Source organism: Corvus hawaiiensis, chromosome 6, assembly GCF_020740725.1.
Source record: "Corvus hawaiiensis isolate bCorHaw1 chromosome 6, bCorHaw1.pri.cur, whole genome shotgun sequence".
Classification (NCBI taxonomy): Eukaryota; Metazoa; Chordata; class Aves; order Passeriformes; family Corvidae; genus Corvus; species Corvus hawaiiensis.
The window spans coordinates 66,017,927-66,031,963 of record NC_063218.1 but is presented as its reverse complement, the minus strand read 5'-3'; the positions used below and the strand labels follow the sequence as shown (position 1 = coordinate 66,031,963).

Genomic DNA, 14,037 nt, shown 5'->3' with positions numbered 1-14,037 from the left:
CGCAAGTATAAAAGTAGGTATTATATAATGTTAGAAATGCTTTTTGCTGTGTGGATGTGGTTTTCTCTCTTTTTAGCAAGAATGTTAGCAAGTGTGACCAAGTAAGATAACCTCCAAGCGAACAGAGGATGAGGCCCGAGAAGCTGCTAATCAACACTTTGTCCAGGGAACAAAAGGGCCCAAAGGCTACTCCGCCCGAAGAACGGGCGGCCAGGAGAGCCCGAGAGCTGCTATCACCGCTCTGCCCGGAGAGACGAAGAGGCCCAAAGCTGCAATCAGCCCTGACTGTCTAGAGAATTAAGAGATCCACCCTACCATCGACTCTTACCTAGCGAGCCCAACCCCAAGAATCAAAAGAAATAAAACCACAAGGCAGAAGAGTAGCATGCTCTAAAAAGGCGGAACCAAGGAGTGGCCATGCAGAACAGCTCCGGGAAAAGTTTGAATATTAATCGAGAACAGACAGTAAAAATAGTATAAAAAGGACTCACCTCGAGCATCAGGTGTGCTCTTGGCAGAGCGCCAAGGCACCGGGGCCATTACCCCTTTGCTTTATTTTGTGTCTCTTATTGTCTTTATATTAAACCCTTTAATTTTTAAAAAAAAAATTCTCACAGGAAAGTGAACCTCGTTTTTCACACCACAAATAGATCAATGAACAACAGATGCACGGGACACTGTCAGCTTGGACCTCCAATTATCTCCACCCCTGCCGCTGGATTGACACAGCAATGGAAATATGACACCACGAAGGTCTCATGAGAGAGTACAATATACATGGAACACCGCTTCCAGCAGGCACCCACGTTGGTGTTTAAAGGCGTGGCTCAGTTAAAGAGCAATACCAACAAAGTCCCCAGGCAAAAAGCCTGGGGAGTCGGGGTTGGGTTTTTTCCAATCTTCCTTTCAGTGACTTTTGCAAGCAAGCTCTGAAGCGGACAAGCCACAAGCGTCCCCCAGCGTCCCTTGCCGGGACTCGGGCCGGGCTGCCGCCGTTCCACGCTGCGAGGGGACCGGAAAAGCCACGCGACCCACGGCACCGGCGGCACTCGGCGCCCGGGGGCGGCCCCGCGCTCCCGGACCCGGGCGGAGCGCAGCTCCCGGCACGGAAGTGGCTCCTCCGGCAGGCGGAGGCGGCCCCGCGCCGGGAGAGCCCCGCCCGCCCCCGGCGCCTGCCGAGCAGCCCCGGGCCGAGGGGGACCCGGCGGCGCCTGAGCCCCGCGCACGGAGCGCACGCAGCGGGCGGGACGACAGGGAGCGGCTCGGCTCCGCGCCTCGTCTCCCGCCTGCCCGCCCTGACAGCGCTCGCCTGGGCTCCGCACGGCTCGGACCGCCGCGGTTCCATCAGTCCCTGTCGGCAGCCCAGCCCCCAAACTGCCGTTCCTCCTCAGAAATTCCCCAGGGGCCAGGAGTGCTCCCGCGCAAGACATTCGGTGCCGGGGCACGGGCAAAAGCGCCCTCAAATGCAGCGGCACGCCACGATTTAAACCCTTCAAATGCTGGAAGAGCTGGCGTTTCCTTCAATTTAACCCCTGGAACTGAGGCAACGGGCAGTGTTTACCACAATTTAAACCAATACAATGGCAAATAAATGGGTTCTCCCCTTCAGCTCAATCCCCTGAAATATCAGAAAGAGACGGGCTTTCCTCAAATTAAATCTTTCAAATAATGGGAAAACGGCGATTTTTACCTCAATTAAAACCCTTAAAAAGCAGGGACAACAGGGCTTCCCCCTCAGCGTAAACCTCAGGATGATGAAAATGCGGGGGGGTTACCCCCAATTCAAACCCCTAAAGTGGCAAGACCCGTGCTCTCCCCTTCCATTTAAAGTGGAACGTGGGAACTCCCTATCAACTGATAACCCTAACACCATAGAAAAGGCAGGTTTTCCTTCAATCAATACCCTTAAAGTCATAAGTGAAGGGGCATCCCCCCAGTTTAAACACAGGCAATAACGAAAGAGGAATTTCTTCCGGCAATTTACACCCCTTTTGTCCTCGCAACCCCCTTTTTTTTTTCTGGGGGTACTGGCGGGGGAGGGGGGGGGGGCGGGCGTGTCGAGGGGTTGGCAAGATGAAATCAAAAGGAAAAAGGGGAAAGGAGAAAGATCCCCCTTGCAAATCCATACCGTGGCTCACCTGCTACTCCCCGGCACAAAGGTTCATCCCTCGGCACCTCATTTAAGCAACGCTCCACATCCAAGCGCTCCCCCAGACCCTGGGAAGACGCTCTCACCGTCCTTCCGTGAGAGACACCCCCCGCCCCCCAGGAGCCCGGCATAAGCGCCTCTCTTCCAGCATCGCCGTGCAAAAGTGAGCTGAGGAAACCCCTCCTAAAACAGCCCCCGGCAGGAGCCGCCCTCTCCTCACCGTCACAGCTCACACCTGGGGCTGCTCTGACCCCTCATCATCCTCACAGCTCACACCCGGGGTTGTTGCCAGTCCCAGTGTGAGGGCAGGTGCAGAAAGGATTTGCTGCTCATTCCCTGGACAGCTCATCCTCTGCACCTGACACACTGGGGCACCGGGCTTTCCTTCCTATGGATAACAGATATTTGATGCAAGTTGCAGGTGAACTGTCAGGGTTGGGTTTTGAAATACTTCTTTAACTATAAAAAATTCTGTAATTATGCATGTGATTTTTGACATTTGATATACAAGACTAAATCTCTTGCTGGTTTTCGAGTATGGCATTGAAAGTCCATGTACTTTCTCTTCTTTCCCTGTTCCAAGAGAGTTCTTTGGAAGCTTGTGTTATCTGTGAGAAGGTTGCAACATCAGAACTACTGATTCCAGTGCCTTTATCTGAACTTGATGTATTGTTATCTCTATTATTGCTTAGATGCAGTGTTTTAAACAAAACTAGGAGGCTACAAGAGCAAATTGAAGGAAAGGGTTGTAGAGAAGGAGCAGAGAAAGAATGTGGAGAACCCGATTTAGGATTGAAATCCATCAGTCTGCTGCTTCAGGCTCCTTACAGGAGGTGGTGAAGGAGTTTGGTAAGGAACTTTCATGTAAGCAGTAGTGTAGGTTTGCAGAGGTGTTTGGCAGCACCAAGAGAATTTGCTACAAATCATACCTCTCAAATAGCAATTTACAACAACACAATCATCCCAGTTCTTATTTCAGCCCTAAGCTCTATCTGAAAATCATCAACCAGAGGTATTGTCCTGTTTGTTGTCCTCCTGTTGTGCCACTGCCGGAGAGTATCCCTGGCCTCTGAGCTGAGCTGTAGGGCTATTTGTTCTTCCTGGAAGTTCTTGAACAGTGAAAGTGCTCCATAAGCACTTGTCAAATAATAGCCTCCTGTGAAGGACAGCAAGGGAAGAACGTCTCAGAGTGGTCTCAGTCACAGGTACAGACCGTTTTCTTTGAGATGTATAAATACATCCAGAGAGGCACCCAGACACACACACGGATATACAGAAAGTCCCTTTATTCTATGGCCAAAATATTTACACACAAAAGGAAAACAGCTCATTGGCCTGCAAAACGCTGGAGTGTGTATTCTCAGCCACTGAGACGCATTCAGTGGTTGCATGTGCTCCATATGATACAGCGGTGCCCGTGGCTGGGTCCACTCATGCTGAGGAAAGCCGATTCCTTAAAAGACTCCTGTCTCTCCTTTACTCCCACGTGTTTATTCCTCTACTCTTGGAACACCAGCTTTATTTTAAATGATTATCTAACAGGGTTTTGTCTTCTTCCCAAGCTTCAGAGGTGGATGAAATAAACACGGCTGCTTAAACAAAGTAAAAGACAATCTACCGGTGTTCATCAACATCAAAGCAACCGCTCTTAGTGGCAATAAAGCAACAATTGAGTGTGAGATTTGTACTCTGCAATCATCCCAAAGGGTTGCCTTTGTTTTTAAAACAACAACTGGTCTGTCACCTTTGTGGCATTCCCCATAATGTCCAACTTGTTCGGGAGATGGTGTGTACAGTCCTGCATACTCCACCTTTATTACACAAACAGAGAACAAATTAAAGCCACAACAGAGTTGCAATGTACAAAAGAAGCTGCAGGTCACAAAGTAAAAGAGTCTCGACGGGAGGTAACGGTCCGCAGCAACAGGAGACCCACTGTCTGTCTTATCTTTTCCAAGTCAGCCATTTGGGTGGGAGTGTCCAGCTAAGAGGCAGCACAGTCTGTTCAGAGGCGTTCAGAGATGCGTTCTGTACACAGGGTAGTATTTTCTGTATTACCGACAGTGTCCCCTCTCAGCCTTTAGCTTTGCAACAAGATTGACACACAAAATTCATGCAAGACCCATTAGATAAATTGGACAATACATTACAGTTGAAATGCACAACCCCAAAGCACTACACAATTTTTTCTGCACGGTAGAGCTGAGCTAGTGCCAAAGACAGGCCCAGCCTATGGACAGACTTCCTTTGCGGCATTCATAATAATGTGACTTAATAGTCCAGGAAAACTTTCGGCTTTTCAAGCGCGTTACTGATCTCCAGCTTCACATCTCAATTATTTTCCATGCTAAGATTCCTAACAATGTGCCCAAGGATGCTCTGTACACCAAGCAAGGAGCACACTAGTGCCAGACTGGAGGAATCGTGGCATGAATTCTCCCAGGCATAATGGCATACAAGAGGATACAGCAACTTCAGAAAGCCAAGATGCAGCAGGAATAGGAAACACATACATATACCTAAACACGCAGCTAGGCTTGGCCGCAAGAACCTTTAAACTTTCTCATAAACTTTTTAGATTCTGGGGCCTACCGGAGCCTTGCAGAAAACTTGTTTGTTAAAAATGCTACCATGGAAACAGCAAGGAGGCAGATTTCCTTGCTTCTAGCAGACTTAAGTCCTCATGCAAGTAATGCCTCAAGAAACACATTCCTAGGGCTCAGAAAAATACTTTGTGAGAAGCAAATATTGGAAAGAAGTAAAAATCATTAAAAGGGAGCAATATTTTCAAAGCACTTCCCCAAAGGTGCAAAGAGTCCCCCAGAAGTTTTCACACAGCACCTAACCCAAGTCTCATTATGTGCCTCACAGTGAGCTGAGTGCTGCTGCCCTATAAGTACTCTCAGGAAATTTTTCAGGCACAAAAGGCTAAGGCCACTGGGCACCTGCACAATGGATGTCCTTGCCTGCAGAGTCAAAACGGGTTAGAAACAACGTATTTGCTCGTAAAGCAATGCACAGCAGCACATTTTCAGGCTGCTAGGGCTTGTGCTCTGCGAGCTACCCAGCAGTGGAAATGATTAGGACATTGTCCTGCTACACTACTAACATCACTGTCATTAGGTCTCCCCTTAACAGGATTTCTACTCAAACAAGAGGAACAGCAACTGTGCTGTGAGGAAGAACATCCCCTCACTAGTCCTTCAGGGGGTTCTAGTAAAAATAAAAAAAATCCATTACCTTCTCCATACACCAAGGATGGATCCAGCCACTCTGTCATGTATTCGATTTCAGTCTCCAGCTCATCACACTGGGCTAGGGCCTATGTCAACACAGGCAGGAAGTCATCAGCTCCATACGGCCTCCCTGGGTTGAAGGGAATGCAGGCAGTGAGAGACAAACCACACTTTTTCACCAGTTCCCGTGTTTGAAAGGAAAGCACTCTTTTGTGCCTTCTCGAGCCAGCATGTCTGTGTTACTCCAGAACCCCCTGGAGTCACCAACGTGCAGCAAAGAGAACGTCGCCTGACACTCACTGCACGGAAGACCGGCTCAATCCTGTCCTTCCAACAAGCACGAATCTTACGATGCACGCCTTGAGGCATGCAAGGGAAATTTAGAGAGTGGGCTCACCTTGGCACCAGCTCAACCAGTGAACTGGTGGAAAGGCTGCCATGCCAGACACCTGCACCGCTCTCATTGCCTGAGAGATGATGGATAGGCGTTTTCTTTATACATCCAGGGATAACATCCACCTTCTGGAAGCGTCCAGACACCAACACCAGTCTCTGAGTATGAATCCCACAGCAGAGAAGCCCAAGTATAAAAGCCTATTAGATTTGACAAGGAAATTCAACTCATTTCCTTGGCAGAGAATAGTCAAAAACACCAGTGAGCAATGGCTCCTGTACCTGAAGGGAGCCTACAAGAAAGATGAGGAGAGACTGTAAGGGCCTGGAGTGACAGTGACCCACAAAGACCGTGCTGTACCCAGGCCCGTCCGTGGTCCTGGCACTTTTCCTGCATTTTGATTTTCTGTTCAGAAGTCACTATGTGGCCAAATCTCTGGGTCTGGCTAAACGGTGCTTAGTGCACAACTGATGTGATGGTCACTCGGAATCGCCCAGAGCAGGAGCCAACTTGCAACTCTGGTGAAACTCAAGTGACACCAGCTGAGGCACATGCTCCAGATAACACACTGTGGGTGTGCCAGGGTCAGGGGCAAATGGTCAGGGCTTACCTTCTCCTGGTTTGAGGCCCGGTTTGGCAACAACACAACATTCCAGTGCAGGATCAGTGCCAAAGGGAAGGGCTGCGCAGATGCCCTGAGCCCGTCTCTGCATCAGCAGCAGTGGGTGGGTGGAACTCACCTATTTCCAGATTCAAATCCCTTTGTTTGTCACTCCTGCTAGTTTCTAGGCTCTGAAAGCTCATTTCAGCTGTTGAGTGACAGCACTAGCTGGTCCGTGGATTTAAGGAAGCAGACAGTCTTTGGGAATGTGTGTTGCCATTTGAGACTTGTCCAAGAAAAGGGGCACAGGGGGACAGGAGGAGGACAGGTGTTAGGGACCGAGTCCGGAGAGCTGGCCGCATAAATGACATGTACACCAATATGATTAAGCATTGTTCTCCCCTTATTGTTCAACTATGCCAACTTACATCTACTTTTGCAAAGATTCACACCCAGTCCCTCTAGATGGCCTCTAATGAGGGGGGGAGCCGGGCAGCTGTATACCTTGCCAAGGACACTCAGGGCTGCCTGCAGTCAGGGGCCTGTTCAGGGGCTTTTCCTCAGCAACCCTGGGTTGTCCAATCTTTCCAGGGGTATCATATGCCCTTGTTCCATAAGGAATCCCTCTACAGACAGGGAGTTGTCACCTGCCCCGTGCTCATGGGCTGCAGGGGACACCTGCACTGAGGAAAAAATGGAAATGGGAAAGAGGGAAATGCAACCGGATGGGACGCAACTCTGGCACCACACCTCCTCTTGTTCCTGCTGTCCTGGAAAGCCCCAAGTAAATCCAGTGCCTCAGACCTTGCATCCCTGAACACCAGGAGAGCTGGTGTTTTATCCAGATCCCAGTGCCCTGCACAGCTGCGCTGACACGAGCGCAGGCCGATCGCTCCGCCCAGCACCATCCCTCATTTGCCTCCCACGGCTCCCCAAGCGGCCCCAAACCACCCCAGCGTGTCTGTGCCGGGGCCAGGGCCTGCCCCGAGCCCGACCAGAGGCTGTCACCCAGCCCTGCACCAGCTCCCACCCCCAGGAGAGCTGGGAATGCACTGAGAGCTCGGCTCCCCGGGCTCCCCAGCACCCAAACCGGTCCTCACACACACAGAAATGCCCAACCTGCCCCTCTGGGCACAGCCAAACACCACAATTCCATCATCCCCAAGGAACTCTGGCACTTGCCTCTTCACCTCTGCCCATTTCCAGTAGCCGGGGCTAGGACCGGCCTGTCAGAAATAGCATTCCCTAGGCAGTTCATCCCAGCCCAGAGGAGAAGAGGAGCCTGTCCCTGACCCACACCATGGGCAGGACGAGGGGGGCCCTAGCTGGCTTTGCCTACTCCAACACCAAAGCTCTTGGTCCCAGAGATGGGGCGAGTTCAGTGGTTTTTCCTGTCCTGAAAGAGAGCAGAAAAGGGAAGTTAATCCCACTGTGGAATCCAAGACTCCTGCATTTCATATTTCTGCTCTGATTGCTCACCGTGCAGTTTTATCCATGGGAAAAAAAAGGAGAATGTCACCATATCAAATAAAAAGTTGATTAATCCACGTAGGGGCTGTGGAGAGAAGGATACAAAGGAACTTTTCCATGATTTTGGGGCTTGAAGAGGGAGTGAATTTCCCTCGAAGCTGGGAAGGGCCTGAGCATGATAAAGCAAAGGAGCAGCTTCATCTCTCCCTGGCAGAGAGCTCTGGGCTCCATTATGGATACAAATCAATCCCAGCAGGATTTCAAAGGGTTTCTTTAGGATGTCAGGTCCCTCTTTATCAGATCCCTGCTGGGATTCAGGGCCTGCCTGGTCACGGGGTGCTTTGATAAGGGCTGGATTTAAATCCCAGATCTGAGAGCAGACATGAAAGTTCCCTGGGTTTCTAAGGGTTGAAAAGCTCGAGCTGGATTCGCTGCAGAGCTGAAAAGTCAGGATAAGAGAGAGCAGGGAGTGGCCAGCAGGCTCAGGCTCCTGATCACGCCCCTGAGATCTATGGGATCCATGGGATCCATAGGATCCGTGGCCTCTGGCACGCTGCTCCAGCACCCTGCAGGGTGACTGACAGCCGGGCAGGGGAAGGAGCCACCAGCAGCTCTGCGATGTGCACCATCCTTCACCTTGCACGTGGCCTAAACAGCCACCAAGCACCGATGGACTGACTGAGCCGAAAATATCGGCGAGATCTGTTTGCACTCCAAATTCCCTGCAGCCTGTTCCCTTCCTGATCCATCTCTTGAAGCAGTAAGAGTGGAATTCCTCCCGTGGTTGCTCTTTCCCTCCTGTTTTCCACGCAACAAGAAAAAGCAGCCACGTGAACAGGAGTAAAAGCCCCAAACCCACAAAAAAGCACATTCTCAGCATCACTAATCCCTGCCAAATTGCCAGGAACCTTCCAAAACTACATCCAAGCTTGGAAACAGGGAGCCAGTTGTTTGTTTAAGCAGCTATTGATCCAGTCTCTTCCAGCTAATTAAACTATTCACTATTTAAACTCATTAAACTGCTCATCCTGCTCCTGGCAGCCAGAGACAAAGAAGAAATCGTGTCTAGATTAAATGGTGATGGTGAATGTGCCCATGCCAGTCCTTGGAGAGGTTGGAATTGCATCCCTGTTCCTCCGCTCTCTTTTCCGTCCTTTTTCCTGCAGTGATTCCCACCCGGATTCCTCAGCTCCAGCTCTCTGAGCAGCCTCACGGGGAGCATTTCATCCCCTTGGAGCCAACTCCATTTGTTGCATCCTTCATGCCTCAACCACCCCTAAAAGCAGGGAAGTGCTGATGGGCAGTGCAGCTGCTTCCACTCGGGAATGTTTCCAGTGGAACAGCGAGGGAATTCTGAGACGCTTCCACCCACTGCACGTTATTGCTGGATAAAAGGTGAGGCAGCAAAGGATCAACAAAGGGAGATTTCAGCAAGACAAAGTCCAGACAGAGAGGCTGCAAGTGTTGCTGGGGCTGCTAAGCTGGGAAAACTGCAAGGTCAGGCTGTGGGAACATGGATTATACTGAGGTCTGGAACCGGTGTTGGGAAGAGAGGGAGAAGGAGAAGGAGAAGGAGGAGAAGGAGAAGGAGAAGGAGAAGGAGAAGGAGAAGGAGAAGGAGAAGGAGAAGGAGAAGGAGAAGGAGAAGGAGAAGGAGAAGGAGGAGAAAGGGCCCAAAGTAACTGCACAGCGAATTTCCTTACCATGAGCCAGGCTCATTCCCTGAGCTGACCAATATCTCTGAGCTCCCCTTCATGGCACAGCCCTGCCAGTAAAGAACAGAAGTTCCTGCTGCTCCCACTGGAATTCTGTAGCGTGCCTGGCATTCCATACGTTCTGCTGCCTGAGAATTCCTGCAGCCGTCCTTGGGAAGAGCAGTTCACTGCCACAGGAGGAACAAGAGGAAAGCAGTTGCCACTCTCGGGTTCTGTGCTCTGTAAAAAGTAAAACCAGATAAAGATCAAAGCTCCATAAAGCTGGAACCATCTCCAACCTCGGGACAGCCCTTCTGTGGGAAAAGCGTGGATGGGCAATTAGGAAGGAGATCATCATGCACATGGGCAAGGGGGGGAATTAAATTCTGTTGCTTTCTGATTGAGGCCTGCTTCAATTTGCAGCCTTTATAATATCAGTTTAATGGGACTTTTTGTGCTTTAAAGAGGTTTTTATTAGCTGGGGGTTGTCCCTGCCTGGACTGAGGCACAGCACAACGAGTCTCCTGCCTCCTGAAGCCGTGTCGTTATCCCAGCATCTGAAATTAAAAACCAGCACTCTGGGAAACCTCTCTACTCTGAGGAGAAGTGTGTTTGGGTCTGTGGAGAGCCTGGAACAGCTCTGAGAGACACCAAACATCCTGTGGATCCCAATGAACAGCAAAACATTCCAGCAGCTCCTTCCAACACCGCCCTTGTAGGGAACTCTGTCACCCCAGTGGGTATTTGTGGGAGTAAGGAAGAAATCCCACTGATGACCTCAGTGTGATCACCTCTGGTTCGTCTGGGGATAAATCTCCTTTATCCTTCTGGGAGAATAAAGGAATCCAATGCTGCCTTAATCCCCTGCTCCTCAGAGTCTGGATTTCCAGAATCCATCTCCTGGCCCAGCATGGGAAGGGTTGTCCAGCGCTGGAACAGCTGCCCAGGGCAGTGGTGGAGTCACCAACCCTGGAAGTGCTCATAAAATACATGGATATGGCACTTGAGTGTTCATAAAATACATGGGGAAATACATGGGGAAATATAGGGATAAATACAGGGGGAAATACGTGGATAAATATATGGATAAATGTATATGGATAAACATAGATGGATAATCCACGGATAAACATATGGATAAATATAAGGATAAATATGTATGGATAAATACAGACCTTGCCTCCCTGAACACCAGGAGAGCCGGTGTTTTACCCAGATCCCAGTGCCCTGCACGGCTGCACTGACACGAGCGCAGGCCGATCGCTCCGCCCAGCACCATCCCTCATTTGCCTCCCACGGCTCCCCAAGCGGCCCCAAACCACCCCAGCGTGTCTGTGCCGGGGCCAGGGCCTGCCCCGAGCCCGACCAGAGGCTGTCACCCAGCCCTGCACCAGCTCCCACCCCTGGGAGAGCTGGGAATGCACTGAGAGCTCGGCTCCCCGGGCTCCCCAGCACCCAAACCGGTCCTCACACACACAGAAATGCCCAACCTGCCCCTCTGGGCACAGCCAAACACCACAATTCCATCATCCCCAAGGAACTCTGGCACTTGCCTCTTCACCTCTGCCCATTTCCAGTAGCCGGGACTAGGACCGGCCTGTCAGAAAGAGCATTCCCTAGCCAGTTCATCCCAGCCCAGAGGAGAAGAGGAGCCTGTCCCTGACCCACACCATGGGCAGGACAAGGGGGGCCCTAGCTGGCTTTGCCTACTCCAACACCAAAGCTCTTGGTCCCAAAGATGGGGCGAGTTCAGTGGTTTTTCCTGTCCTGAAAGAGAGCAGAAAAGGGAAGTTAATCCCACTGTGGAATCCAAGACTCCTGCATTTCATATTTCTGCTCTGATTGCTCACCGTGCAGTTTTATCCATGGGAAAAAAAAGGAGAATGTCACCATATCAAATAAAAAGTTGATTAATCCACGTAGGGGCTGTGGAGAGAAGGATACAAAGGAACTTTTCCATGATTTTGGGGCTTGAAGAGGGAGTGAATTTCCCTCGAAGCTGGGAAGGGCCTGAGCATGATAAAGCAAAGGAGCAGCTTCATCTCTCCCTGGCAGAGAGCTCTGGGCTCCATTATGGATACAAATCAATCCCAGCAGGATTTCAAAGGGTTTCTTTAGGATGTCAGGTCCCTCTTTATCAGATCCCTGCTGGGATTCAGGGCCTGCCTGGTCACGGGGTGCTTTGATAAGGGCTGGATTTAAATCCCAGATCTGAGAGCAGACATGAAAGTTCCCTGGGTTTCTAAGGGTTGAAAAGCTCGAGCTGGATTCGCTGCAGAGCTGAAAAGTCAGGATAAGAGAGAGCAAGGAGTGGCCAGCAGGCTCAGGCTCCTGATCACGCCCCTGGGATCCATGGCATCCATAGGATCCGTGGCCTCTGGCACGCTGCTCCAGCACCCTGCAGGGTGACTGACAGCCGGGCAGGGGAAGGAGCCACCAGCAGCTCTGCGATGTGCACCATCCTTCACCTTGCACGTGGCCTAAACAGCCACCAAGCACCGATGGACTGACTGAGCCGAAAATATCGGCGAGATCTGTTTGCACTCCAAATTCCCTGCAGCCTGTTCCCTTCCTGATCCATCCCTTGAAGCAGCAAGAGTGGAATTCCTCCCGTGGTTGCTCTTTCCCTCCTGTTTTCCACGCAACAAGAAAAAGCAGCCACGTGAACAGGAGTAAAAGCCCCAAACCCACAAAAAAGCACACATTCTCAGCATCACTAATCCCTGCCAAATTGCCAGGAACCTTCCAAAACTACATCCAAGCTTGGAAACAGGGAGCCAGTTGTTTGTTTAAGCAGCTATTGATCCAGTCTCTTCCAGCTAATTAAACTATTCACTATTTAAACTCATTAAACTGCTCATCCTGCTCCTGGCAGCCAGAGGCAAAGAAGAAATCGTGTCTAGATTAAATGGTGATGGTGAATGTGCCCATGCCAGTCCTTGGAGAGGCTGGAATTGCATCCCTGTTCCTCCGCTCTCTTTTCCTTCCTTTTTCCTGCAGTGATTCCCACCCGGATTCCTCAGCTCCAGCTCTCTGAGCAACCTCAGGGGGAGCATTTCATCCCCTTGGAGCCAACTCCATTTGTTGCATCCTTCATGCCTCAACCACCCCTAAAAGCAGGGAAGTGCTGATGGGCAGTGCAGCTGCTTCCATTCGGGAATGTTTCCAGTGGAACAGCGAGGGAATTCTGAGAAGCTTCCACCCACTGCACGTTATTGCTGGATAAAAGGTGAGGCAGCAACAAAGGGAGATTTCAGCAAGACAAAGTCCAGACAGAGAGGCTGCAAGTGTTGCTGGGGCTGCTAAGCTGGGAAAACTGCAAGGTCAGGCTGTGGGAACATGGATTATACTGAGGTCTGGAACCGGTGTTGGGAAGAGAGGGAGAAGGAGAAGGAGAAGGAGGAGAAGGAGAAGGAGGAGAAGGAGAAGGAGAAGGAGAAGGAGAAGGAGAAGGAGAAGGAGAAGGAGAAGGAGAAGGAGAAGGAGAAGGAGAAGGAGAAGGAGAAGGAGGAGAAAGGGCCCAAAGTAACTGCACAGCGAATTTCCTTACCATGAGCCAGGCTCATTCCCTGAGCTGACCAATATCTCTGAGCTCCCCTTCATGGCACAGCCCTGCCAGTAAAGAACAGAAGTTCCTGCTGCTCCCACTGGAATTCTGTAGCGTGCCTGGCATTCCATACGTTCTGCTGCCTGAGAATTCCTGCAGCCGTCCTTGGGAAGAGCAGTTCACTGCCACAGGAGGAACAAGAGGAAAGCAGTTGCCACTCTCGGGTTCTGTGCTCTGTAAAAAGTAAAACCAGATAAAGATCAAAGCTCCATAAAGCTGGAACCATCTCCAACCTCGGGACAGCCCTTCTGTGGGAAAAGCGTGGATGGGCAATTAGGAAGGAGATCATCATGCACATGGGCAAGGGGGGGGAATTAAATTCTGTTTGCATCCCTGAACGCCAGGAGAGCTGGTGTTTTATCCAGATCCCAGTGCCCTGCACGGCTGCGCTGACACGAGCGCAGGCCGATCCCTCCGCCCAGCACCATCCCTCATTTGCCTCCCACGGCTCCCCAAGCGGCCCCAAACCGCCCCAGCGTGTCTGTGCCGGGGCCAGGGCCTGCCCCGAGCCCGACCAGAGGCTGTCACCCAGCCCTGCACCAGCTCCCACCCCTGGGAGAGCTGGGAATGCACTGAGAGCTCGGCTCCCCGGGCTCCCCAGCACCCAAACCGGTCCTCACACACACAGAAATGCCCAACCTGCCCCTCTGGGCACAGCCAAACACCACAGTTCCATCATTCCCAAGGAACTCTGGCACTTGCCTCTTCACCTCTGCCCATTTCCAGTAGCCGGGGCTAGGACCGGCCTGTCAGAAAGAGCATTCCCTAGCCAGTTCATCCCAGCACAGAGGAGAAGAGGAGCCTGTCCCTGACCCACACCATGGGCAGGACAAGGGGGGCCCTAGCTGGCTTTGCCTACTCCAACACCAAAGCTCTTGGTCCCAAA

General features: G+C 51.3%; 1 long non-coding RNA gene across 3 annotated transcripts; it reads right to left on the bottom strand.

Annotated features, from left to right (window-relative positions):
- Nucleotides 1-3,418: 3,418 nt before the first annotated feature.
- Nucleotides 3,419-13,127, bottom strand: LOC125327409. Of its 3 annotated transcripts, none has more exons than XR_007204201.1 (3): nucleotides 13,095-13,127; nucleotides 5,390-5,979; nucleotides 3,419-4,233 (listed from the first exon to the last, which is right to left on the bottom strand). It is a non-coding gene; the product is annotated as an uncharacterized LOC125327409 (long non-coding RNA). The 3 variants fall into 3 exon arrangements; XR_007204202.1 differs by lacking the exon at nucleotides 13,095-13,127 and having other exon boundaries at nucleotides 5,390-5,515; nucleotides 5,783-6,978; XR_007204200.1 differs by lacking the exon at nucleotides 13,095-13,127 and having other exon boundaries at nucleotides 5,390-6,978.
- Nucleotides 13,128-14,037: the final 910 nt, after the last annotated feature.